At 39.9% G+C, this 27,249-nt stretch overlaps 1 long non-coding RNA gene and 2 pseudogenes across 3 annotated transcripts in view; 2 read left to right on the plus strand and 1 right to left on the minus strand.

The window, feature by feature from the left end:
• Positions 1 to 9,310: 9,310 nt before the first annotated feature.
• Positions 9,311 to 15,090, plus strand: Gm6455 (predicted gene 6455; annotated as a pseudogene). Its single transcript, NR_003596.2, has 5 exons — positions 9,311 to 9,368; positions 11,479 to 11,638; positions 12,903 to 13,052; positions 13,674 to 13,846; positions 14,560 to 15,090. The product of NR_003596.2 is annotated as a predicted gene 6455 (transcript).
• Positions 15,091 to 17,283: 2,193 nt separating this feature from the next.
• Positions 17,284 to 27,249, minus strand: part of Gm32266 — a 47,902-nt gene continuing 37,936 nt past the window's right edge. For both annotated transcript variants that reach the window (XR_001784776.1, XR_001784777.1), the window contains 2 exons: positions 25,445 to 25,622; positions 17,284 to 17,817 (listed from right to left, as the gene is read on the minus strand). This is a non-coding gene — a long non-coding RNA (predicted gene, 32266). The remainder of the gene's footprint in view (positions 17,818 to 25,444; positions 25,623 to 27,249) is intronic.
• Positions 19,918 to 21,011, plus strand: Gm3321 (predicted gene 3321; annotated as a pseudogene).

The following is a 27,249-nucleotide window of genomic DNA, read 5'->3' on the forward strand; positions in this document are numbered from 1 at the left end:
GACTTAAGTCATAGAGATTGCTATTGTATTATTTGTACTTTCCATAGCTTGTTGAGGATTTTGTTATCAGAAAATTCCATGAATTTCCAACTTGTGTTTTTTTATTACATGAACATTAGTAAATTACATATTCTGATTTTTCACACAGAATGTCTGTATTGTGGTGATTTAAATATGTGATCACACAGACTGATGTATTTGAATGAATGGAACTATTAGGAGATGTGGTTTTCTTGGAGTAGGTGTGGCCTTGTTGGAGAAAGTGTGTTACTGTGTGGGTGGACTTTGAAATGTCATATGATCAAGTCATGTCCACTATAGAATGATCTCATTCTACTGTCTGTGGACCAAGACTTAGAACTTTCAATGCCTTCTTGAGCACCATGCCTGCCATGTTTCCTGCATTAATAATAGACTGAACCTCTGAAACTCTAAGCTAGACCCAAATTAAATGTCTTCCCTTAGAAAGGTTTCCATGGTCATGTCTCATCACAGCAATAGAAACCCTAAGACTATTATAATGGACGGAACTTCCCTTCCATAATAACTTGATATAATCCATTATCTTAAAAATATCATGTAATCACAGTTTTGAAAACAAAAGTTCTATATATGTAGTTTTGATGGGGTTTTACATCCGAAATAGGTATGTGTATGATTTATTGACAGTATTTGAGATTTCTTCCCATCTCATGTGTTCTTAAAATTTCTAACATATTTTTTCATGTGTCTTTTTTCCATTTATTTACAACTCATACATTATCATGCTTTTTCCTACAGTACAGCTTTTGCTATGTTTTAACTTTATTTTCATTCTTTTAGTAGCTTATGTTTTCTAAAATAAGAAAACTTTGAAGCAGGCAGATTTCTGAGTTCAAGTCCAGCCTGGTCTGCAGAGTGAGTTCCAGGATATCCAGGAATGTACAAAGAAACCATGTCTTGAAAAATTAAAAATAAATAAAAGAAAAAGAAAAAGAAAAATTAAGAAAAGAAAACTTTAACTTGTTTGCCAGCTGAGAATAAAAAAGTAGCTGTCTTGTGGTTTGCTAAATATACACTTGAATTCTGGGTCCTCATTTTAAAAGATGAAGAGCTACTTTCTGGTAAAGATGCTGTTCTTGGTTCAACTATGAATGACATTGTTTTATACAGAAACTTGCACATCCTTGAAACTCAGTGTGACCATGTAGTAATAACTGGCCAAATCAGAGCAAGCAGAACTCTAAGCCTGTAGCCAAATAGATTTAACTTTATATGCTTGTTTCGTAGAAGGGAGCTCATAAAAGAGAGCTTTTGCAAGTAAACTACAGGAACCTCCATTTGTATTAAGCTTAATTTGAAAGTCATTGGAGAACTCAAAAATTTCAGAGTAAGGTCACTTGATTACATTAGTAAGAACACTTGAAAGAATGACAGTGCAATTCAAAGATAAGGAACTAGAATTTAAAGGACCTAATTAATAAAGCAGCATGTAGAACTTACGTACAATATGACTGTATAGATTTATAATAGTTATGTATATATATGATATAGATTAGATATTGATACATATATTTAGAAATATACATATCATGAGGATTTATGAACCAACTGGAAGTATACATACAACCATTATTGGAATGTGTACATTTTAAGAAGAATGTTAGATTCAAATTAAATTTGGGGTACAGGTCTAAACAGACAGGTATTTTTAGAGAGATTTCAAATGGCTGAGAAACAGTTAAATGTTCAACATCTTTAACTATCATGAAAATGCAAATCAAAATGGACAAAGATTCCATATTATACCTGCCAGAATGGCAAAGATAAACAGCCCAAATGACTGCTCATGTTGGCAAGGATGTAGAGCAAGGCAAAGAACTTCACCAGTGGTGGTGGGACTGCAAACTTGTACATCCACTGTCAATCAATTTGGTCATTCCACAGAAAATCATTGAAAATTGATATCTGTCATGAAACAGCTATACCACTTTTGGTCACATACCCCAATGATACCCTATCCTGCCACCAGAACATTTTTTTTTAAATTATGTTCATAGCTTTATTCATAATACCCAGAAACTGGAAATAATCTAGATATCCCTGAACTGAAAATGGATGAAGAAAGTGTGATACATTTACATAATGGATTATTTCACAGGTATTAGAGAAAACTGACATCAAGAAATTTACAGGCAAATGGGTTGAAATAGGAAAAATATCATACTGAGTAAGGAAACAAAGACACATAAATACAAACATATGTACTCACTTACAATTGCATATTAGCTATTAAATGAAGGATATTCACTTATGTCTAGGGAGAAGAATTACAATAGATTGAGTGATTGAACTCAGGGCAGGTAGTGATGGGTAAAGGAGGGTTAAGGTGGGGAGGAAAGGATGGAGGCAGAGAGTAGTGGGAGAGATGAGTGAAATGTGTAAGCATTTAGGAGCAATGTGGAAACTTCAAGGAGTGGAAACTTCCTGGAACCTGTGAAGGTAACCCTAGCAAGGACTCCTAGTAATAGAGGATATGGAGCCTGAACTGGTCATCTTCTGTGACCAGGTTAGGCTCTGGATGGTGAGAATAGGACACCAACCCAGACACAAAATCTATCAACCTGTCCTACCTGCAAGAAGCACTTGGGTAGTGGTGGCTCAGAGCTTGTGGGAGTGGCCAACCAATGACTGGTCTAACTTGAGGGAATTGTTTCTTTTTGAAATTAAAAAAAAAGCAGTTTTGACATTCCAATATATTATGTTACCTCACTAAAAACCCAGAATTATAAAGGCCAATTGGACATAGATACCATCTTAATACATGATGAGTCAAAGCCAACATTCTGATCTGTCTACAGCATCATTATTTTGAGAGATGAAATATTTCATTATTTACTCCAAACAATTTAATAGAAAGTGCAGAGCAGTCTACACGATGTTCTTTTTTAAACATATATTTTCAATAAAAGCTAGAATGGTACATGAATAAAATATACTGTAGGTGTTATATTTTGACTATACACCTGGACAAGGGAATTATCACATACATATAAAAAACATTATTCTGCAAAGCTGTATTTAGAGTACAGTATGTTGTCCATGTTGTAGTATAGGCACATCCATGTAGAAATCATTGCTGTATACAGTGGAGGGATACTAAAAATATTTGAAGATTGGATTCCCACCCATTTTATTGAAAATGTTTTTCTTCCAATATATTTTATGCCTATTGCCCTTCTGCAGTTCTTCCCATGTCCTGCACTTCTTCCTTTCAAACCAACTTAATTTTTTTTCTTTCTGAAACACTGATGTATGAGATAGGTCAGAGTGTTGGCTTTTGCTCATGTTTTTAGTAGATTCTATCCATTCCTGATTGGTCTTTATGACTCTGAGTTTGTAGTGGGGCTACATATTATGTTGCTTAACGAAAAGGTCAAGTTAAGTGACTCAGGAGAAGGCTTGTGTCAAAAGGGGGATATGAAGTAGAAAGAAGCACACTAGGAAGATATGGAAGACAGTAGCAAATCTAGACAAAGAAATACAACAATAATAAATAAAAGGAACCATGAAAAGGAGTGTAATCTTCTACAGTTATGATGTTAACAATACGTGTGTTTACCTGATTCAAATAAAGGACTTGTTATGAGAAAGTTGGCTATATTAAAAAATACTTCAAATCTTCAGTGTCTTGAAAAGTTTACATAGTAAAATCCAGTCTTCAGCATCATGCTATTGGGAAGTGGCAGGAACTGGTGAAGCTAGGGAGATACAAGGAAACAATAACAAATGTAGCATTACAAGGCAAAGCATAGGTGAAAGTTCAAGTCTTGAAAGGAGGTCAGATGCAGGTAAGAGTCAAGATGTGACCTCTCATTCCTTTGAGATATCATCTATTTTATTTATGAACAGAAACCAGAAATTCTGACATTGTAGACCTTTTCCATTTCAGGTGTTATGCCCAGAACTGTGCAAAGAAGTTAAGGCACTCCGAATAGGAATTCCGAATTAAACAACATAACAATGAATAATTCCAAACAAGGAGACAAAGGACAAAATTAGTGTTTTCCTTAGCCTAATTTACACAACAGAATTGAAACCTAAGCCCCTTGAAAAGTCAGTTCTTCTGTGTGTCCTATACAATGTATTAGACATGAACACAATTCTAGGCCCCAAGACTGAGCTCAAGTAGTTTTGAGCCTCATAAAGAATGTGATAAGCATCACTGAAGACATGGACAATAGTCACTGGACCTCATAGCTTCCTCAGAGGCTGACTGTGCTATAATCTTAGTTGGTGACTGGCTGTTCAGGAAAAAAAATTTTTTTTCTGTTCTAGTTCTGGAAATCTCTCAAGTTTCTTACATGATTTGGTGTTTTTTCTATAAACAATGTTATTCAAATGATCATTATATATCAATTATGAAATGAAACATAAGCATATCTTAGAATAAATAAGGTAATTAAAGGACCAGTGTCTTTTTATCACAAATTTCTATCATACTTCAAATGACAGTGCATGCCAGAAATGTAGTCCCTTCTCCAGTTTTAACTATCATACAAAATTACAAACTAGAGGAATACTTATTTGCTTGCATCTTTGCTTTTAGGAGTAGTAACTTAATCCCGATTTTAATTGATAATCATTACAGGTGTCATATATGAGGTTCTTTAATAAGACTATCAGGTAAAATAGTGGATTTTAATTTAATCATTACTTTGAAGCTCATATATTTATGAGCTTTTATAAGTATTTGTCAATTTAAATATTTATGAATATATATTACATTTGAGTTATGATACATATAAAATCTTGACTAAATAAATATCCTTATATTTCATGAAGTGTTATTCAGGATTAACAAAACAATGAAATTCTGTTATTGATGGCAACATGGGTAGAGAGAGAACATTATGTTCTATGAAAAATCCTGATACAGACGATCAGAACCACATGACTGTGATCATATGACGAATCTAAAATGATAAGAATAGAATGGTGGATACCACGGAAAAGTGGAAGAGAGGGTGTCATGTCGGAAGTTGATTACTCTGTTTAAGTTGTAATTAGTGGCAAGAAATTTGGAATGCTGTTGCCTTGTATGGTAACTGTAAATGATGTGTAAATGATGATAGTTTTTATATTTTGTAAATCTGTAAGAAAAAGTTTGAATGAAATCATATAACTAAAATGTAGGATTTATAGAAAATAGGTACACTCAAGTTTAAACATATCATACAATATGTTTACATTTCAAAACAGGGTTGTGACAAATTATATTAGCGATTTTATATTCCAGAAAATAATCTTAAATTAAAACGTAAAATAATTTGGTGTCCATATTTGTTTATCAAGTAATGAACTAAATATAAATATTATAAGGTTAATATATTAATACATTTATGACATCATATTTATCAAATTATTTGTGATTAATAATGCAAATGATGCAGTAAGTCATAAAGTTAACAGTTATGTAACTAACTGACAATTTTAAAAGGGGGAATTCAATTATAAATGTGAAAATTAGCTCTCCTGTGGAAATTAATAATGATGAATGTCCAAATTTATTTTAGTGCTACGTGGTATTTTCATTTGTCATGATTTAACATAGAGTCTGCTGTAGCTTGGATGGAAGTTACAAGAGTAGAGGGACATACAGTTGTAGATTTCATCACTGACTGGGAGACATCCAACCCTAACTGATACATGTAGAACCCAACCCAACACTCAGGGAAGCCCCCAGAAGAGGTGATGGAAAGATTTTAGGAGGCAAAAGACAAATATGCCTGCTGTAAACTAACATCTTTTAGATCTATTCTAGAGGGCTGATCCCAGAATAAACTTGTTTGATATACTTGGTGCAGGCAGTAGCCATGTAAATTCGTGTTCTGCTTTGTGTTTGGCATGTTCCTTTCTTACACTCGCAGGACAGAGAGTTCCTGTGTTCATGAAGTGGTGTTGTGCTACCATACGTTCCTTGACTTTTCTTATCCTTTGGATCCTTTTTAACTTCTTTTCTTTATTTTAACTTCTAATGCTTCATCATCTCTTCTTTAACAGATATTGAAGTGTTGGCATCAGATTATATTTTTAAAGTAGAATAATCATGCCAAGGTTGCATGAAATATGAGTGAAATGTGTGGTGAAGTGATTTTTAGATGTGAAGTATTAAACAATACTCCATAAATAACAGGCAGTGAGTAAATAATGGATTTTAATTTGCTTATGAATTACTGAGCTACAAACTCTTGCTATGCTTTAACTTTTTAACATTTAACTTGGAAACAGTTTCATGAAAATTTGTAACAAAGTGAAAAAAAGACACTCTTCAAATACATTGATGAAAAATCATTGGGTAAAATGATTGTAGCAAAGAGACACAAACTCAGCTATTTTCCTCGAACGTTTTTTTCTGAGAACATTTTTAGCTTTTTGGTTGGTAAAAGCTTGCAAACCCATTTCCATAATGCCTGTGGTTTGAGATGCCAACAGTCTACTAAATTTAACTGAATGTTTTCAAAGTATAATTTTAACATTATTTGAATGTATCTACCAGAAGGCTGCTTGGAGATCTGAGTAGCTTGAGAATCTAATGGTCTTAGTGAAAAGGAGCCAATGTATTGATGACAAAGAAGTAATTGATGGTCCTTTCCTAATAGGTCCATTAAACTAATATTGCCATCCTGACAGAAATAATTTAATATTCTTTACTATGGGTAAAACCGCAAGAGGATGCATACATTTTCCATGATTCAATTTATCATCAACATGAAATGGACAATTCTTTCATTTGCATTGATTGTCTTGTGCTTTTCAGTTAAAGTTCAGGAAGAAGAGAGGTAAAGACAAACGAAACAAAAATGATATGTCACTTCTTTGGATGTCTGTCAGTGAGCCATGTGGATTTCCTCTAAAATTTCGAAAGACAATCACTCCATTGAATATTACTCTCACAATAGTTACAAATAATATAAAAAAATTTGGTGTGATTCTAACCAAAATATTTCAAATATTTTTCTTGTTAATTTGTTATTTCAAATGAATTTGCAAATTGCTCTTTCTAACTCTATGAAGAGTTGAGTTGGAATTTTGATGGGGATTGCATTGAATCTGTAGACTGCTTTTAGTAAGATGCCCATTTTTACTGTTAATTACACTGACCCATGAGCTTGGGATGTTTTTCCATCTTCTGGGTTCTTCTTCAATTTCTTTCTTCAGGGATATGAAGTTCTAGTCATACAGATCTTTCACTTGCGAAAGATATTCTTAAAAATAAATGAAATTCTGGGGGAATCACACCATCCCTGACCTTAAGCTGTATTACAGAGTAATAGTAATAAAACTGCATGGTATTGGTACAGAGACAGGCAGGTACAGAATTGGAACAGAACTGATGACCCTGAGATGAACCCACACACCTATGGTCACTTGATCTTTTACAAAGGAGCTAAATCCAGCCAGTGGAAAATAGACAGCATTTTCAACATATGATCCTAGTTCAATTGGCAGTCAGCATGAAGAAGAATGCAAATTGATCCATTCTTATCTCCTTGTACAAAGGTCAAGTCCAAGTGGATCAAGTATCTCTACATAAAACCAGATTTGCTGAATCGAATAGAAGAGAAAGTGGGGAAGACCCTGGAATACTTGAGCACAGGAGAAACTTTCTGAATGGAAAAACAATGGTTTATATTTTAAGATCAACTATCAACAAATGGGACCTCATAGAATTAAAAAGCTTCTGGAAGGCAAAGGACACTGTCAATAGGACAAAATGGGAATCCACAGATTGCGAAAAGATCTTTACCAACTCTACATCTGATAGAGGTCTCATATCTAAAATGTACAAAGAACTAAAGAAGTTAGACTCTAGAGAACTAAATAACCCTATTAAAAAGTGGAATACAGAGCCAGAGAATTCTCAACGGAGGAATCACAAATGGCTGAAAAACACTTAAAGAAATGTTCAACATCCTTGGTCATTAGGAAAATACAAATGAAAACAACCTTGAGATTCCACCTCAAACAAGTCATATTGGCTAAGATCAAATATGAAGGTGACAGCAGATGTTGAACAGGCCCTGGAGAAAGAGAAACACTCCTGCACTGCTGGTAGGACAGCAAGCTGGTAAAACCACTTTGGAAATCAATCTGGTGGTTCCTGAGAAAGTTGGCAATAGTTTTACCTAAAGACCCAGCAATACCTCTCCTAAGCATATACCCAAAAAATATTCCAACATATAACAAGGACTCCTGCTCCAGTATGTTTGTAGCAGTCTTATGTAAAATAGCCAGAAGCTGGAAACAACCCAGATTTCCCTCAACAGAAGAATGGATACAGAAAATGTGGTACATTCACAGAATGGAGTACTAGTCATCTATTAAAACAATGACTTCACACAATTGGAAGGCAATTGGAAGGAAACTAGGAAATATCATCCTGAGTGAGGTAAACCAGACACAAAAGAACACACATGTATGTATTCACTGATAAGTGGATATTAACCCAAAAATCACAATGCTCATGATACAACCCACAGAACATATGGTGCTTAGAAGGAAGACCAGTGTATGGATGCTTCAGTCCTTCATTAAGGGGACAACAGATGATCATATGAGATGGAGGTAGAATGGGACCTAGGAGAGACAGAGGAAGGGAAGGAAATAAGGGGGGCAAGTATAAGGTACTGAAAGGGAGGGGAGAGAGGTACAAAGGGCCAAGAAAAAAAGAGTATGAAAAAAAAAGGGTCAGGAAATTGAACAAAAATATGTAGGGGTTGGGGGGTGAGGAACAGAGGATAGCCTCTTGTGGGTCTCAGACATCAGGGAATCGTGAGGCTCCCAAGACACAAAGGGGATGACTTTATCAGAAATGCACAGCGAAGGGGAAGATAAAACCTGTAGAGACCAACTCCAGAGGATAGCTGTGCCTCTGCCTACCACAACCCCGATATTGCCCTCTGTCAAGGGTTGGTTACACCCACCCATCTCAAAGTTTTTAACCCAGAAATGTTCCTGAGCAAAGGAAGAACAGGGACAAGAAATGGGGCAGAGACTGAAGGAAGGGCCATCCAGGGACTGCCCTACCTGGGGATCCATCCTGTCTGCAGAAACCAAAGCAGACACTGTTCCTGTGGTCAAGAGGTGCTTGTGGACAGGAATCTCAAGTGACAGTTCTTTGGGAGGTCTGGCCAGCAACTGACAGTTGGAACCAACCATTAGATTGAGCTAACAGAACTCCTTGGGGGAGCTTGGGGAAAAACTGGAAGTGCAGAGGGGGATTGCAACTCTATTGGAAGAACAACAACTGCTGACAGGACCACCCAGTGTTCCCGGAGACTAGACTACAAACACAGGAGTGTATAAGGAGGGATCTATAGCTCCAGGTACATTGTAACAGAGGATGGCCTTGCTGAAAGCAGTGGGAGGTGAGGCCCTTGGTTGTGGAGAGTTTTGATGCCCTAGTGTAGAGGGCAGTAGGGAAGGAAAGGGTGAGTGAGTTGAAGCAGCACACTCATCCAGGGGAAGGAGAGGAGGAGAGGGAAGATATGACTTGAGGGATTGGTGGAGGGGTACCCAGGAAGTGGTATATCATGTGAGATGTAATCGAATGGAATAATTAATAAATACATTTTAAAAAAACACACACACATATGCAACACATTTCATTTTACAAATGAAGACCCAGGAGCCAGCTCAAAGAGTCAGGAAAAGCACCCAGCTGACCTTCCTGCCCTGCTGACCTCTAAGAAGGAACACATTTTTTATCTCTCTCCACACTATCTTAAATACCCTTGAACTTAAAGACCTTCCATTGGTTTAGTTGTTTTCATTCCCTCTCAACTGGTTAATTCTTCTGCCTCTTGACCTGGAGTTGACTTTATTTTGTCTTGCAATAAAGGTCTGTGCTACACCTGAGCCAAACAAGAAAGTACAGCAAACAGAAAGCTCTTGGGTTAAAAGTCTGTGGTAGGGATGAGCTACACTATAAAAAGGGTTTTTGTTTGTTTGGGGTTTTTTGTTTGTTTGTTTGTTTTTGTTTTTGTTTTCAGAAAAAAGTACAATCTTGGGGTTTAAAATGCAATCAAATATCCTGCAACAGAAGTCAGCGAAGTTCCCTCCTTTATAGAATAGAAATCAAGCCCTCTGACAAGTGTTCTGGTATTGAAACACATGAACATAAGCAGGGAGTCAAAGGTTGTAGACCATGACGTAAGCAATCTCTTCTTGGAAACTCTATTGTCTCCTGGAGAGTTCTTGGCATCTCCTGTGATGTCACCAGTGTTGTAGCAACAAGCTCATATAGGATTCTCACTCAGTGTCTAGCCACTAGGTTGGTGAACATGTTTGCTCGACTCTGCAATCTTTTTGGGAGAGCCAGTGTGGATGGGAGAGAGACCAGAGAGAGGAGGAAGGGTGCTGGCCTTCCATCTGAGAGTAATGAAGGACGAAGGAGGTGGACTTGGAGAATGTGGAGTAAGTCCTGGGAAGTGGATGTTGAGCTCCCTGGAAGGGGTGGCCTGAGATGGCCTTTCTAGTAATGGGGATCAGGAACTGGAGTCTCTGGGTAGCAAAGAATTTCCATAATTATCAAAATTCTTGAACATCAAGGATTTCAGAACATTACTTTCTCCATCCCCTAAGCAGGAGCTGGCAAGGCCAAGACTGTTATGCTAAGAACTCTTAAGTATTTACATTCACTGAGTACTGTGTGTATTACATGGGACACAATGAGGCCATCAGGAGTCACAGAGTGTCTAACCTATGCCCTTTTAGGGAAGGGCATGACTGTATTTCACTCTCAGGGCTCTTTAACTTCAGTGGCTATTTGGGAGTAGTATAATGGAGAGAATTGTGCTCCAGCCCATGACCTCATGTTCTCAGAATGACTCTGACATCCTGTCCATGACAGTTCCCACTTTACCTTTCTTAATCACCAGTTGTGAGTGGCAGGCATTTCTACACTGTAACCACAGACCTGTCAGAGTGGAGACACCCAGACAGAGAAGGGATCCTGTTGCTACTTCTTGGGTGTTTGGTGTTTCAGTAGGGGCAATTGATAGTATTTTGACAATGTTCTCTCACTGCGTGACTTTTGAAGACCAAGTCCTGGGCCTAGCATAACTGGGTAGGAGATCTGAGCATCTCCAAGCACTAAAGTACTTGAGAGTTGTGATTTTACCATCTGACTTGTGAAACCACGGGACTGATGGCTCTGAAGCCAAATTACACTCTGTTCAGTTGATAATCATCCTGAGAAAGCTGTCTCTCTGGTAATAATAAGCTTGTTTAGGGAGACAGAGGAAACACTGCTGTTTACATCTCCTGGTCTCTCTAGAGTACTGGTAGAACTGAGACCCATGTGGAGGCATCTCAAGCCCAGAACAAACTCTTTTTGGTGTCAATAGTTTCCAGGCATTGTCTCTCTTTTGGTGGTCTGCCTACACTCTTTTAATTCTCACATGAAAGTATTTTTTTTTATTCTTCTACCTAAAGGGGCTCGAAGACACCCATCATCCACTGCACCTGTCCTAAGTAAGAAGGAGTTCAAAAAGGAAAAAGAGAGGCTGACCACAGAGCTGGACCTCCTCATCCAGCTGAGAAATGAGCAGAGAGATCACCTGATCGATTTCAAAGAGAGTTCCAATTACAATAGGTATGCACTGCTCCAAACAGTGTGGTGTCAGTCTGGGGTCTTCAATGTCAGCCTCATCATATCCTTTATAGGAGGTGGGTTCTATGAAGCTGTACCACCAGATTGTCCCTATGCCCAACCTCATGTCCATGAATGCTTCATAGCAGAGAGGCAGAACCTGAAGCTTGGTCAGGAGGGAGATGAGAAATGGACTCTTCTGCTTCCTCCAGTAGAAAAGAAGGACTTGTATTCTGAATGAAGAATTCAGGGATAGAGGCAGTAGAGAGTGAGTTCCCAGCATGCATTTGGAAAGCACTTGACAGGATGTGGCTTTGTAAGGTTCTAGGTGATCTGAGTGTATGCTGAGTGTTTATACTTGCCTGGCAGGTGCCTGAGTGCTTAGAAGCTCCTCGTAGTATCTAGAGGGGCCTGGTCCCACATTTTCCTTCTCAGTGTATATCTAGAAGGCCTGAGGCTCATTCCTGTTCCTCTTTGTTGCCTTATACTGCAAGACAGTAATGCTGCATACATTTCTTTTGCATCGCATTGTGCTCTCTGTTTCTGTCTGTGTCTCTCATTCTCTGTTTCCTTTTCTCCTGTGTGTGTGTGTGTGTGTGTGTGTGTGTGTGTGTGTGTTCAAGTGTGTGAGTGTGTTCAAGTGTGTGAAACTGTGTGTGTGCACATGTACCTACATGTGCATGATTTTTGTAAGTTTAATTTTCCCCCCAAACTTGGGAACCTATGGGGTCTGTGTTTTGGTGTGGGGATTCATCTTCACAACAATTTCAAGGTGATGTTAGTGCTAAAGTCTCAGAGCTCCCACTTTATTCAACAGTGTTCTTTGCCTATGTGGTCACAGTTTTCCATGCACTTGTATCCCTTGGGCATGTTATAAAGCTGTGCTGATGTCTGATCACAACTCCAGGATTATGTGTAAGGTCTGTTTCTATGGTATAAGTTACTTAGGATTTACCACCCCAGTTGTGAAAACAGGAAAAATGTAATCACAGGTTTCTGGTGGGCAAAGACCTGGGCCTAGGCTCTTGAGAGCATAGCTGGTTAGACTGCTACATCCAACCCTACTGCGTGAACACAGGGAGCCAGGGAACCCTCCATCTTGATGCTTAGCTTCTGCTGTCCTGGGCCAGGATAACAAATATTCAAAGCTGAAGATCATCCCAGTATATAGAATCCAGAATGTGCTTTCCATGGCTGGGGTAGTCCAGCACTCAGCCTGAGAAATGTGTTCCTAAAAGCCCATGTTCATGGAGTTCTGTCTTCCTAGGACCAAGCCCACCCAGAAGAAAAATCCATTCTATGAACAACTGAGATCAACGAAGAACCAGGTCCTGTCTTCTGTGCATAAGTTAGAGATGGGGATAATTGAGGCCCAAGAGAATATCCAGGAGCTCAATAAGTGGATAGACTACTTTACGTAAGTACCAGTTAGCAAGTCAACAGTGGAATGGCAATTTCTGCATTCCTTGGTTTTTGGACTGGAGAGTCCGCAGTTCTGCTTCTGCCTGTTCTGCCTTTAGCCATCAGTGTGCCTTGGGATAATAGACTCAGTTTTCATAAATCCGTAAGACACTGTTACCCCTCCCAGCATTGTCCAGGCATCCTTAAAAGCCTCAGTAGAAGAGTGATTGTGCATAGTTATTATGCATTACTGAGAGTCTGGTTATCAGGCAGTGTTTTAGAGAGCTGAGTGTGATATAACACAAGGATAGATGCCCTCCCTTTCGTTCTGCTGATCTACTCTGATGGTATTTGCACCCTACTAATTGATGTTGCCTTAATGCATTGGGCGGTCAATGATCGATGGAGATCCCTCTTTCTTTTGGAGAGACATGGACCCTTATTGGTGTTCCAACTGCAGCAATGATTTCTTCTTCTCTGAAATGGCTGTTTGCTGTTTGTGCAGCTGTCATGGATTTATTGAGATGGATTGTATTATGTCTTCATGGGAGCCTGGGTCCTGGTGGGGTTATTGAGCCTATACATAAGAATGAGAGGAGGAGGCTGCAGGATCTTACTATGCAGAGGTTTTTTCCAGAAACCTACATAGCCAGCTCTTGATGGAGAAGAATCTTAAGATGTCCATCACACAGAACCAGAAGAACAAGGAAGTAGAGATTGATTGGGCTCTCATTGAGAAATATTTGGTTGACTTGAACCTGAATGGACGAACAGGAGCAGACCAGCAACCATGAGACACAACAACTTCAGGTAGGGACAAGCAGCTCACTCAAGCAAATACTGTCTGACACCATTTGCCCCATTGGATTCATCTTTGCTTTCCCCTACCACCTTTCTAATCCACACTCCCAAACAGTCACCCACCTCTTGGCATGTAGTTGTTCATTGCCCTTTTTATACACACATATTCTGGGAAGTTAGCCTCTTGTGAGAAACTAAATCATTGGCAAGTAGACCTTGCTGCTCTGCTTTAATCTGAAGTCTAGAAAGGGTGACAGATGAATAACATGCCACATTTCTGAATGTGTTCATGATAAGTGGGATGGTATGCAGAGCATTGAGCAGCATCTAGGTCCTGGGACAGAGGTCACGCAAGGGTCATGTGACTAGAGGTGGGAAGAACCTTCCAGGGTTAAAATCAAAATGCACATATCAAATGAATGCTTCTCATGGTCATTAATCTAGGGGGCAGGTGGGCTTCTCCTTTCTTCTTGCAATCCAATGAGGTCTCTTCCTATTGCCCAATTCTTGGTTTGCAAGCATAGAAGTCTGAGTGACAGCTTGCCAGTCCATGTGTTTGTGAGTGTTGTTTGACATTTTGCCCTACATGTATATAACAGCAATGGTTTCAGTTAATAGATCATTGTTAACTGTCCTGTTGAGGTAGTGGGAGACAGCAGTCTGACAGATGACATTTAGGTCTCCACCAAGCCTGTGTCTTAAGAACTGCCTTCCTCTCCTAGGACTCAGCGACTCCAGCAAGAGCTGAAATGTCCACATCCCAGGAAGAGAGCCTCCTGCAGAATGAGTTTCCACCTCAGGAGCCCCCTGCTGAACTCCATCCCCAACATCCACAGTCTACCTTGAATGAATCTTATTACACTCAGTACATTTACACGGTGTGAATGGGAGGAAGCCAGTGAGCCAGCTGATTCAGGGTGTTGTTCCCTTTCCTGTTCTGGCAACACCTCTTGAGAAACAACTGAGGTGACTGCCCCTCCAACAGCAGTCCAAGAGGAGATACAGGCTGTAGGTCTGTACTCCTTAACATGCAGTGAAAGGGTGCTGATGTTCAATCATTTTCTGTTCAAGTTTTGGTTAAAGTTTTGCTCTTTATTGTTTTATTTAGTTTTTAGGTTTTGCTGAAGTTATATGTTCTTATTTGGTTTTCATGGTTGAATTTTTCTTTTCATCTCTTTTTAGTATTGTACTTTTAAAGCCTGTTTATTAAACATTGTATTTCTAGTAAATAAAAATTGATTTACAACTCTTGACTCTAAGACCATCTTCCTTATTCAGGTTTCCTCTCCACTCCTGTAAACCTAGAACCCACAGCCAGAGATGGATTTCTGTAAGTGTCAGGCAGCCTAGGCTACAGAGTGAAGTAAATGTCACCAAGGGGTATACAAGAAGATGGTCTCTTGTGGATAATGTGGCTTACCCCATGGAAACACACTTTATGATGCAATCAGTTCCATACTGTATCCATGCTGCTATGTATTCTCCTACACCTAAATTATAGCACTCTATAAAGCACATTCTTGACTGACACTGTGGACCAGATTTTGATTAATATACAGTCATTGCTCTAATGCTGCTGAGGAAATAAAAACATTCCCAAAGGAATAGGAAATAAATCAGGAAGGCCAGAGCCATGTACCTCAGTTTTGCCTGCAATACAGCATCAGTGACAACCACACAATAGAGATAATGGCTTTCTAAGTCAGGCTTTGAAATGTCATTTGGTAGATGATGTTGTTCTTGAACACACATTTCCTGTGGTTTTTTGGTTTGATTGTTTTGTTTTTGTGCTGTTTAGAGATATTGTTATTTATGTGAATGTTTGTTTTTCCTACTGTATGTCTGCAGCACTTCCTGAGTGTAGTAAACTCAGAGGCCAGAAGAAGGAATAATAACCCCTGTTTTACATGACTGTTAGGACCCATGTGGGTTTTTTGAGAGAGCAGTAGATTCCCTAACCTGTGAGGCATCCCCACACCTTCTGCAGGTACCAATTCTCCTTCTAGTGCATGTGCTATATTAGGTTGACTGGATCACCTCCAAGTAAGTGGAGAAATCTCAGGAGATGTGTAGGTGCAGGTGCTTGAGCTGTGCATGCTCATTCTCCTAGGCTGCCTGGCATGTATGCAGGGCTCTGGTGTTACCACTGCTCACTGTGTACTCAGGATCATACCCCAGCATCCCTTATTTTCAATTTTAGAGCAGATCTTTCACCTCTAATCTAGGATGACCATGTAGATTACTCATATCCTTAAAATTCAGAATTGAGTCTGGCCTCCTGTAGGCTGTGTTGGGCTGATGAAACCTTCTTAGTAAGAACAAAAGTATCAACATGAGCAATGTGGGGAGGAAGCTCAAGAGCAACCACCGTGAGTGGAGCCTGCAGCTGTGGCCACATGTTTCTGGTAGAGAGCATGTCCGTGCAAGTGGGGAACCTAGGAGACACAGGTGCAGCTGACCTTTTCCCATAGCATATCTGGGAGTATACTGAGAAAGAGCTTCTTCCAGATGACTGCTGTCCAATTAATGGAATAGAAATAATTAATTGAGACTGGAGATTAGTCAGAGCATTATAGTGTGGAGGAAGTAATCTACAAATAGTATTGACACACCAGAACATTTAAAATCTCAGCAGAGTATCAGGATAGAGTTTTTGGCTACTCTCTACTTTAGGTCTTCTAATTTTCATGAAGTGACAGAAGTTCATCAGCAGTGTGGAAGCTCAAAGGGGGCCCTGGTGAAGAGAGAGAGGAAAGACCCAAAGCCCAACGAGAGTCCCATCTATGCTCTGGTCAGGTGGACATGGGAGGGCTGCCAGCCTCTTTCCACTCAGCCCCAGGTGGCCATCCAAGCCTCTGACTAACTCTTTGTTGGGTTGTCAATGGGCAGCCCAACGTGTGAGCCCTGGGGCTACTCTCAAAAGCCCTGGGGTGATGGGAGAGAGGGATGAGGAAAGAGAGTTTCCCAGTCTATTGAGAGTGAGTGTAGCCTTGATGAACAGAGACAATCTATGATTTTAGAGCTTTATTATAGAAAGGCATGGGAAAGATAGAAGGGAGAGAAGAGAGAGCAAGAGAGAGAGACAGGAGAAGGCTAGAGAGAAAGAGAGAGTAAGAAGGAGAGATTGAGATGAGAGGAGACAGGGTAGGAGAAGACAGAGAGGAGAGAGGGTGAGAGCAAGAAGTGAGAGAGAGAGGTGGAGCCAAGCAGCCACCCTTATATTCATTCTTTACTGTTGCTAGGTAACTGGGGAGGAGTTGAGACTGAAGGTAAGAAGCTTGGAAAATTGCCTACTTTACTTCTAGTAATGCTTCCCATGTGGGTGCTGTGGGGGGTGGTAACTTAGGCAGGAGCCAGAGTTCCAGGAGCAAGAGGGCATGTCTACCATATCATGTAGGTGAATTATCACCCTTCTGGGGTTCAGACCACAGCTCAACTGGAGACCAGCCTGTGTGTGCATAGCCCAATGCCCCACTCAGCAGTACACTAGAACTAAGGTGAGACCAGTGAGAGAAAATTTAGACTACACTAGCATGTTACTATTGTATTTGTGGGGACTCCTTGAATACCTTAGAACCCTGAGGGGCCTGGGTCTTTCTAAGTCCACTCATGTATGGTGGTGTGTTTGGTAAATCCTACCAGATGCATACATTAACCTGGATTTTTATTTACTTTCACATGTGACATGAGTCAATAATCTATGTCAGCCTTTAACAGAATAAACAGTCCTTAATGTACAGTGTAGACTGAGTCTCCTTATTTTCTCTCCCAGATAGCTAAACATTCTCAGTCTTGAAATCATTTTGGAAGCCATTCTCATGAACCATTCATGAGATGGCTACAGTGTAGGTTGAGTGTCTTCATCCAGCCTGCCTGTAATTGTTGCAGAAGATGAGTTGGGTTCCAGCCCTGGGATGTAATACAGTTGTAGAGTATTTGCCAGCATTCACAATGTAGTAGGTTCATCTCTAGTCTGGGGGCTATAGCAGAAGAAAAATAAAATACCGAGCAGTATTGCATTTGAGTTGTAACATACAATGAAAAGAAAGTCTCTAGAGGGGCTGCAAGTCACTCTAACCTCCAAGCTACCCACCCCCAGCTTCCTCCAGGGATTCCATTTGTACTGTCTTTTTGTTAATTTACACATTATTCTAAGGTTGCAAAGAATGTTCACAATTTCAATAAACCACACACACACACACACACACACACATACACTCACAAACACAAACATCACATAGAACATAAATATAGATAAAACTCATGAAATGTTTTGGTTGAGATGATCAGCTAATGAGATGCATCAACTGGTATTCATCCTTGGTATCAATCCTAGAAACACAGGTTCCTTCTTAGCAAATAAAAGAGTAGAAGGAACAGATCTTCCACAAGTTCTTTCTACCTGTCTGTCACTTTGTCTCTCTGTCTCTGTTGGTCTGTGTGTCTCTCTCTCTCTTCCTCTCTCTCTCTCTCTCTCTCTCTCTCTCTCTCTCTCTCTCTCTCTCTCTCTCTTTCTCTGTGTGTGTGTGTGTGTGTGTGTATGTGTGTGTGTGTGTGTGTGTGTTTGTGTGTGTGCATTCATGAACGCATTATAATATTTTCCAATATGACTGGAAAGACCGAAGTGAAAAATATAGTGGAGGTGTGTACTGACTTTGGTTAATGTGTCATGGCACCTTGCAGGTAACACTGACAAAGTGGGCTAATTCAATACACCCTTAAACCTGGCTATGCAGGGTTTGCAGTGAGGCTGTCATGTGCATCACCCACCACAGAGAACAGCAAGAGCTTTGTTTATTACATGCTTCAGTTCCCAAGGTGAGGCAAAGTCTCATCCCATTGAGAGTTTGGTAGGACTGGATGGCAGGAAATAAAACAGAAATCAAATCAATCAATGAGAAACAAAGAGGATATTTAAAAGAGTCAAGGAATTCAAGAGCTGGCTCTTTGAGAAAATCAACAAGATAGACAACCCCTTTCCCAAATGAACTAAAAGGCAAAGAGACAATACCCAAATTACCAAAATCAGAAATGAAAAGAGGGACATAACAATGAACACTGAGGAACTTCAAAAAATCATTAGGTCTGGCTTCAAAAGCCTATACTCTAAAATACTGAAAAGAAATCAATATGAAATTGTTGAAATTCTAGATAGACACCAATTACCAAAGGTTAATCTAGATCTAGAAAAGTAACTAAATGATTCTATATTCCCTAAGAGAAAAGAAAAAGTCATCAAAAGTCATTCACTGCCCCCCCCAAAAAAAAACAAAGCCAGGGCCACATGCTTTAAGTGCAGAATTCTCCAAGACTTTTAATGAAGACCTAATACCAATAGTCCTCTAAATACTCAACTAAATAGAAACAGAATGATCATGGCCAAACTCCTTCTCTGAGGCCACAAGCAACCTGGTAATTAAATCACACAAACACACAACATGGAAAGGGATTCAGAGAAGAAGTTCCATCATGAACATTCAAATATCACACACAGAATCCAAGAACACATCAAAGACACCATCTAGGATGTTCAAGTAGGCTTCATTTCAGGGATTCAGGTGTTGATAGATAGCAAAGCCCATCAACTCAATCCACCAAAAGAGAAAAAATAAATAAAATAAAAATAAGTAAAAAAATTATCATCTTTTGGATGCTGAAAAACCCTACACAACTTCTTGTTAAAAGTCCTCCAGAATAGAAGGATACAAGATACATCCTAAACATAATAAAAGCAATAAATAACCCAAAATGTACTGCATTCTTCACAGAGTGCTCCAACAGAACATAGCTATGGGCTCTCTTCTGCCCCAGCACATAAAGCCATCTCAAACAGTGCTGCAGACACACGCGATCCTTGGACTCCTGGGCAATCCTAATTGCCTCCTGCAGGGCGAGCTCTGCCTGTTGATGGTGACAGAAGAGGCAGTGCAGGGCAGCCAGTTTGAGAGCAGCATATCTCAGGCTCCCGCCAGAACCTTCTTCCCCATTACTTTTTCCCTCTGCACCACTGAGAATCACGTGGTCAAAATAATGCAGGAGGCTGTGCGTTGAGCTGAAAACGATTTGAACACGGAGGTATTGCTGGGAAAAAGGCCAACAGACTGATGGATGCCCTAAAGGACTCTGACCTCCTGCACTGGAAACACAGCTTGTGGAAACTTATCGATATCCGGTTTGCACAGAAAACAGACATCTGGAGGCTGTACGGCCGCAGCACCATGGCACTGCATCAAGCCCAGATGTTGCTGAGCATGAACAGACTGGAGTTGCTGAATGCGGGCGTGCATCAGAACAATACTGAGTCCTTTGCCTTTGCTCTCTGGCATCTTACAGAGTTCCATGCAAAACAGAGCTGTTTCGTGGCTGCTGGTGAAGTATTAAAGCACTTGAAAGACAGATTTCCACCTAACAGTCAACACGCCCAGAAATGGATGCTGTGGGATCAAAAAATACAGTTTGACAGAGCACTGAATGAAGGCAAATTCATTGGGCTGATTCACTTGTTACAGGAATCACAGTGCTTAATGACATAGAAGGTGTATACAGGAAAGCAGTCGTACTGCAAGCTCAGAACCAAATGACAGAGGCACACAAGCTTCTGCAGAAGTTGCTGACGTACTGTCAGAAGTTAAAGAATATAGAAATAGTCATCAGTGTCCTCCTGTCAGTGACAGAGCTGTATTGGCGCTCTTTCGTCCCCGACTATTGCCATGCCTGTGCTCCTGGAAGCTCTGGCCCTCTCCAAAGAATACGGATTACAGTACTTGGCCTTCGAAACTGTGCTCAACTTGGCTTATGCCTAGCTCATCCTTAGAATCCCAGAACAGGCCTTAACCCTTCTTCACATGGCTATCGAGCCCATCCTAGCTGACGGGGCTCTCCTGGACAAAGGTCGTGCTTGTTCTTAGTGTCCAAGTGCCAAGTGGCTTCGGCAGCGTCCTATGACCCAGTAAAGAGAGCAGAAGGTCTGGAAGCGGCCATTCAGAAACTCACTGAAGCCAAGAACTACTTTGCACAAGTCGACTGCAGAGAGCGCATCAGGGATGCTGCTTAATTCCAGGCCAGGCTGTACCATGCTCTTGGCAAGACCCAGGAGAGGAACCATTGTGCCATGATCTTCCAGCAGCTGCACCAGGAGTTGCCCGCCCGTGGGGTGCCCTTGATTAACCATCTGTAGACAGGACTCCCTGCTTGATGTTGTATATTTAGGGACTGGGTCATTACATGCTATATCGTCAATAAACTGTTCTGATAAAAAAATAATAAAAAATAATTTTAAAAATTAAAAAAATAAAAGCAATAAATAACAAACCAATAGACAGCATTAAATTAATAAGCAATAGGACACCTAAAGAGGATCAGGGGGATGCAAATGGGAAAGAAGAAGTCAAAGGACAGCTATTTGCACATGATATGATAGTGTATGTAAGTGATGCCAGAGGGTCTACTCTGCTGGTCTCTTCGTAACCACTGCAAATTTCTAAGCTCCTGCTATGCAGAATCAACTGTTCCAGTATCCCCCTCTACTCTTGACTGTAAAATCAGAGCCAAGTGGCTGAGGCTGCCAAGTTCTGCTTCTTGCTGGGGCTGGAAAATGCCCCCTTGTTCTATTACATCATCACCAAATCTCCATTTTTAATGATTTCACTCACTGCCTAAGCTTGGTAGTCCTGGAAATTGCTCTGTCTACTGACCTTGAACTCAGAGATCTTCAGGGCTCTGTCTTCTGAATGCTGGGATAAATGGCATGGTCTACCATACCCGGCTCTAAGCTTTTCTCTACCTGCAACTCTCTCTGTTCTAGATTGGTCTTGAATTTGGAGATCTCCTTAAGCATCTCATGGCCATGGTTCTTCAAGATATAAATCAAAAGCCAGTGCATTCAGCCTCAAGTTCTGGATCACAAGATGACCCTCCATTCCCAGATAGTAGTTCATTCCACATTAAAAGTACAAATAAAAGTACAAATAAAAACTATAACCAGGTAATACTGCTGAATATCACATAACTATTGCTAGTTTACGTGCAATAACAATGAGATTAGCTAGTTGGAATCTTGCCCTGAGATCATCACTCCCTTAAGCTGCTTATCTCCTTCCACACAAGATCCAGCTCCATTTCACTTCTTAGTGCTCCTTTAAGTCTTGCTCCTCATATTTTGTATTTTTCCTTTATGAGCTTTGTAAACTTCATCAAAACACTTTCATGAGAGTGAACCAGAGTACAAAGTCTATACTGGGCTCTTGTTAGACTTCAGTTGTCATGCAATTTTTCTGACTCTCTTCATGCTAGACTCTGCCTCCTAAGTCTCTTCATATAATGGCAAAAGCAGCCAGATTCTTCACCAAAATACCACTCAAACAGTTTCTAGGCCACATACTGATATCTTCCTACTATAAAACCTTTTGCATCACTTTAAGTCACCCTCAGTACCAATTTCTTCCATATTTCTTGTAGGATGGGCCAAAGGCACCCTTAATGCATTGCACCACTTGCCAAATCAAAAGTCCCCAAATCCACATTCCTCCAAAAAAACACATGGCCAGGCCTATTATGTCAATATCTCACTCCTGTTGGCAAAGTCTGACTCAGGGTTTCTATTGTTCTACAGAGACAGCATGACCAAAGCAACTTTAATAAAAAAACAATTGTGAATTGGGCCTGGCTTATTGGTTCATAGGTCTAGATAGTCATAGCATTTGAAGAGGTAAGAATGTGTATCCTCTTCTGAATTCAAACAGGAGAAGCTTTTGTCATTGGTAGCTTGGAGAAGGGTCTCAATTCCCACCCCCACAGTGACACATTTCTTCCACCAAGGCCAAATCTAATTTAGCATGGCCTCACCTCTTAATAGTGATATTCTCTAAGACTAGCATATTGAAACAACCATCCCACTGTCTCAGTTAGGCTTTTGCTGCTGTGAACAGACACCATGACCAAGGCAAATCCTATAAATGACAATGTGTAATTGGAGCTACTTACAGCTTCAGAAGTACAGTCCAGTATTATCAAGGCTGCAACATGTCACCATCCAGGCAGGCAAGGTGTGGGAGGAGCTGAGAGTTCTGCCTCTTAATCTGAAGGCTGCTAGCAGAGTCAAAGCCTCCAGGGAGCTAGAGCTAGGATATTAAAGCCACCACCCACAATGATACACCTATTCCAACAAGGCCACATGTCCAAATAGCACCACTCCCTGGAATGAGTATTTATAAACCATTTCATTCTACTCCCTAACCTCCATAGGCTTGTCCTAACACATAAATCTGTGGGGGCCATATTTAGCCTTAGCAAAATAAAAACATACATTTAGTCCAACTTCTAAATTCCCATAGTCTATAGTATTGTCCATGTTAAAAGTCCAACGTTCAAACTCTCTACTGAGATTCATCCAATCACTTAACTGGAATCCTCAAAGCATGACAGCAAATGAGCTGGGCAAATTACAAACATCTCCTTGTCTTATATCAAAGTGGTCTTCAAATCCCCAAAGGCATTTTCATCTTTGTTTACTGTAAACTTCTTTTTCCTGGGCTGGTTCTACTCCCTGTTATCAGCTTTCTTCTGCGATTAGCCTGTGGCTCTGGCATCTCAAAAATCTTGATTCTCCAAGGAAACTTCAGTGATATAGCTCCTTCCACACATGAACTTTTGGGCTCCTCCAATGGGCTTGCTTCACTTCTCCAGCTCTGCACTCTGTGGCATTCTAAGCTTAGGTTGATCTTCTCTACTCTTGCTGCTGTTCTTAGTGATCATCACATGGTACTGGCATCTCCAATACACTGGGATCTTCAGTTACAACTAGGCCTCAGCAATAACATCTCATAGGCTCTCTTCATAGTGCCAAGCATTATCCCTTCAGTCCAGAGCAATTGCAATGGAGGCTACCTCTCCACCAATGGCCTTCTATGGCTTCTGATAGTGCCATGCCTCAGCTGCTCTTTATGACCCCTTCATGCCTTTAATACCAGTATCAACAGGGTGACTCTTACACATTGCCAAGTACAGCTGCACCACAAGGTACAACCTTGGCTATCTCTGGAACATTGCTTCTTTGTGCTCTCAGAAAACACTTCCCAGAAGATATCACCTCAGTGATGCTGGTTTCTTCTTAATCACCACTAATTTCTTAGCTACAGCCAACCAGCATCAATCATCTGTCCCAGTAGTTTCTTGCTCCTCTTGACTATAAAGCCAGAGACACATGGCTGAAGCTGCCTAGTTCTGCAACTTGCAGAAACTGGAACATGGCCCTCTTGTTCTATTACATTATCAGTAGCTCTGTTTTCCAACTCCTTCACTGTCTATGCTTGTTTGTTCCGAATCTTGCTCTGTAGAGTGACCTTAAATTCAGAGACATAGGAAAACACCCAACAGACCATCCTATTCTGCTTACATCTAGAAGGGAAACATTCTTTTTTTTTTCCTCTTCTCCCTTTATGTTTTTCATTAATTTTCTCAACTGTTATACAAGTCTTTACTATCCAATGTTCTTCTTTTTAAAATTAGATATTTTTTACTTACATTTCTTTTTTTTAAATGTTTTTTAATTTTCTTTTTTTCATCTTAGGTATATTTTTAATTAGGTATTTTCTTTATTTACATTTCAAATGTTATCCTCTTTCATGGTTTCCCCTTTCAAAACCCCCTATCTCATCCCTCTCACCCTGCTCATCTTCCTGGTGCTGGCATTTCCCTGTACTGGGGCATCAAGTCTTCACAGGACCAAGGGTCTCTCCTCCCATTGATGTCCAACAAGGCCATTCTCTGCTACATATTCACCTAGAGTAATAGGTCACTGCATGTGTCCTCTGTGGTTGATGATTTAGTCCTTTCTCCTCCTGTATGTTGTCTTAAATACCCTTTGTTCAAAAAAACCCCTTTCTGTTTACTTATATTTTTTCCCTGTCAGCTGGTTACTTGCTCTGCCTACTGACTAGTGGTTGACATTATTTACATTTGGAATAAAGTTGTGTGCTAGGATTGAGGCACAACAAAAGAACGAGATAGCCTTTGTTTACAATAAACAGACAGCTCTTGGTTTAAAGCTCTGTGCTAGGGGTGAGTTACACCACAGCAAGGAATTTTCAGTAGGAAACACAGTCTTGGGGTTCAAGTGTGATCAAACATCCTGCAGCATTAGCCAGTAATGCCCTGTTCATTGTATAAATGGAGCTCTCTGGCCACTTTTCTGGTTGTTTCTAGGCATGTCTGAGTGTGTCATTATGGGAATTCCAAGGAACATCACAACTTGGCTCTTCAAGCTGTTGCACATGACCAACAGGGACCCAAAATCACCTAGGAAACCCTGATTTATTAATTTATTAAACTTACAGTGAAAAGATCAGCTTAGGAATGTTGGTAAGGTCCTGAAACACTTGCCCCTCCGGAAGAGAGAGGCTAATTAACATTTCTCAGACCACAGGGTGGGAACTGACCTACAGATGGGGACACATTCCACAGGACTGACTGTTGCTCACCTTCAGACAAGGGATGTCCTTGTCAACTCATTCCCTAAAGACCAGTTTAAATGGTGCACTGCTCTGCCAATCATATTGTGCCTCGTTGCTGATGCTCTATTCTACCCCTGGAAACCATATAAAAACTCACCAGTTGGGTGCTGGGGGCCACTGCCTCTCCTTTGGGTCTGGGACGAACCTGGTGCACAGGAACAATAGATTCCTCTTGCTTTTTGCATCAATCCCAGCTTCATGTGTTTTATTCACAGGATCTCCAGAAAGCTAAGGCTCCCTGGAGTCTTACAACAGCATTCTGTTTGCATATTTGCCTGCAGGCCAGAAAAGGGAACCAGATCTCAAGGTTAACTTTCTAGATGGTTATCAGTCACCATGTAGTTGCTAGAAATTGAGCTCAGGATCTCTTGAAGAACAGCCAGTGCTCTTAACCTCTGAGCCATCTCTCCAGCTCTGAAAACCCAGGCTTTTGACACAAATGAATTTCCTATCCCTCTTGTCACATAATTTATGGCAAGGTATCACCATTTCTGATTTTGGCTTATTGTCCTAACTGCTACTGAATAGAAAAGTAGGGATTCAGGAGTCAGCCCACAAACCACACAAACACTGCTCTCACTGAATCAGGCATAGTTTATAGAATGCACACCAATAAGGTCACCTTGTTCAGGAAACTCAAGACATGCCTGACCAAATGATATTGTATTTAAGGGAACTTCCATGAGAATAACATAGAAATTCATAAGTAATTATTAATAAAAACTTATCAACAAAGCTTAAGCTGTACAGTCATACAAAGTACATTTTGTAAAAATTACACTTCGATGGCCAGACATTTGTCTCCATTGGTAGGTGGCACTAATTGATCTTGACTAAAGTATGCGTTCTACACCCAAGTAAAATTAATGAACGTTGCTCAGAAAATCAGATTATATTTTTGCAATAAACATACACAAATTTGTTACCAACTATAATGTCTACCAGTAAGAAGTAAAAGTATAATTCTATCCTATTATGAACAATAAGAAAAATATGAATTTTAAAAAAATTGTTAGCAACTTGGCATGCCATGTTGCTAGCCAGATTCCACATTCTTTACTTACATTTGTTCAGGCATTCTCATAAGAGTGTCAAACAATGAAATATCACAGAAGAATGTTGTTGGGCCTAGTAATACAACTTTTATAATTTAAACTAGAAAAGATTACAAAATTCAGTTATAAATAGGCAACCTGTGATTTATGACTGTGTATATAAGATATGGACTTATATTTTTGCAGCATGTATACTTATATAAAATCAGATATTAAGAGGTTTATAGGGGGATTAGTGAAGTATTCTTTAAATAACCTGAATTCAAAAATAATCTGAAAACCATAAAGCAGTTTTGCTATGGCTTCTTTAACGAACAGTTTCCAGTAAATAAATATGATCTATGAGTTACACTTCTTAGATATCTAAGAAACTGATTGAAGAGAGGGATTCAGCAGCAGAGTGCCATAAAAGGGAGACTACTCAAGAGACAAAAGAAAGAAAACCTCAGACAACCATGCTAACACCCTCATTTGGATGTGAGATGATTAGAAGATAAACAATGAAAAAAAAAAAGGTCAGCAGAGGTGGATCTCAATTACGTAGAAAGGATAAAATGCAATAATTATAACAACAGGCTCATCAAAACAAATGTGAACCCACAACAAACAATGGCCTCCTCAGATCCCTTCTATGCAATAGAGGGTGGAAGGTAAAGTTAGCCCACAGGAAAAAAGCACATAGCACAACAAAGACTTATCACAGCTTCAAACTCAATTGTTCTTCATGAATTGTAAAAATGTTCAGTACAGACTAAACAAGAATGTGTTAAAATTTGTATCATCAGTTTCCTTGAAAAAAGACCTTTATGGAAGTATATGAAAGGACTTTGTAGAAAAATGTATTTAT

This window comes from Mus musculus, chromosome 5, assembly GCF_000001635.26.
Source record: "Mus musculus strain C57BL/6J chromosome 5, GRCm38.p6 C57BL/6J".
Taxonomy (NCBI): Eukaryota; Metazoa; Chordata; class Mammalia; order Rodentia; family Muridae; genus Mus; species Mus musculus.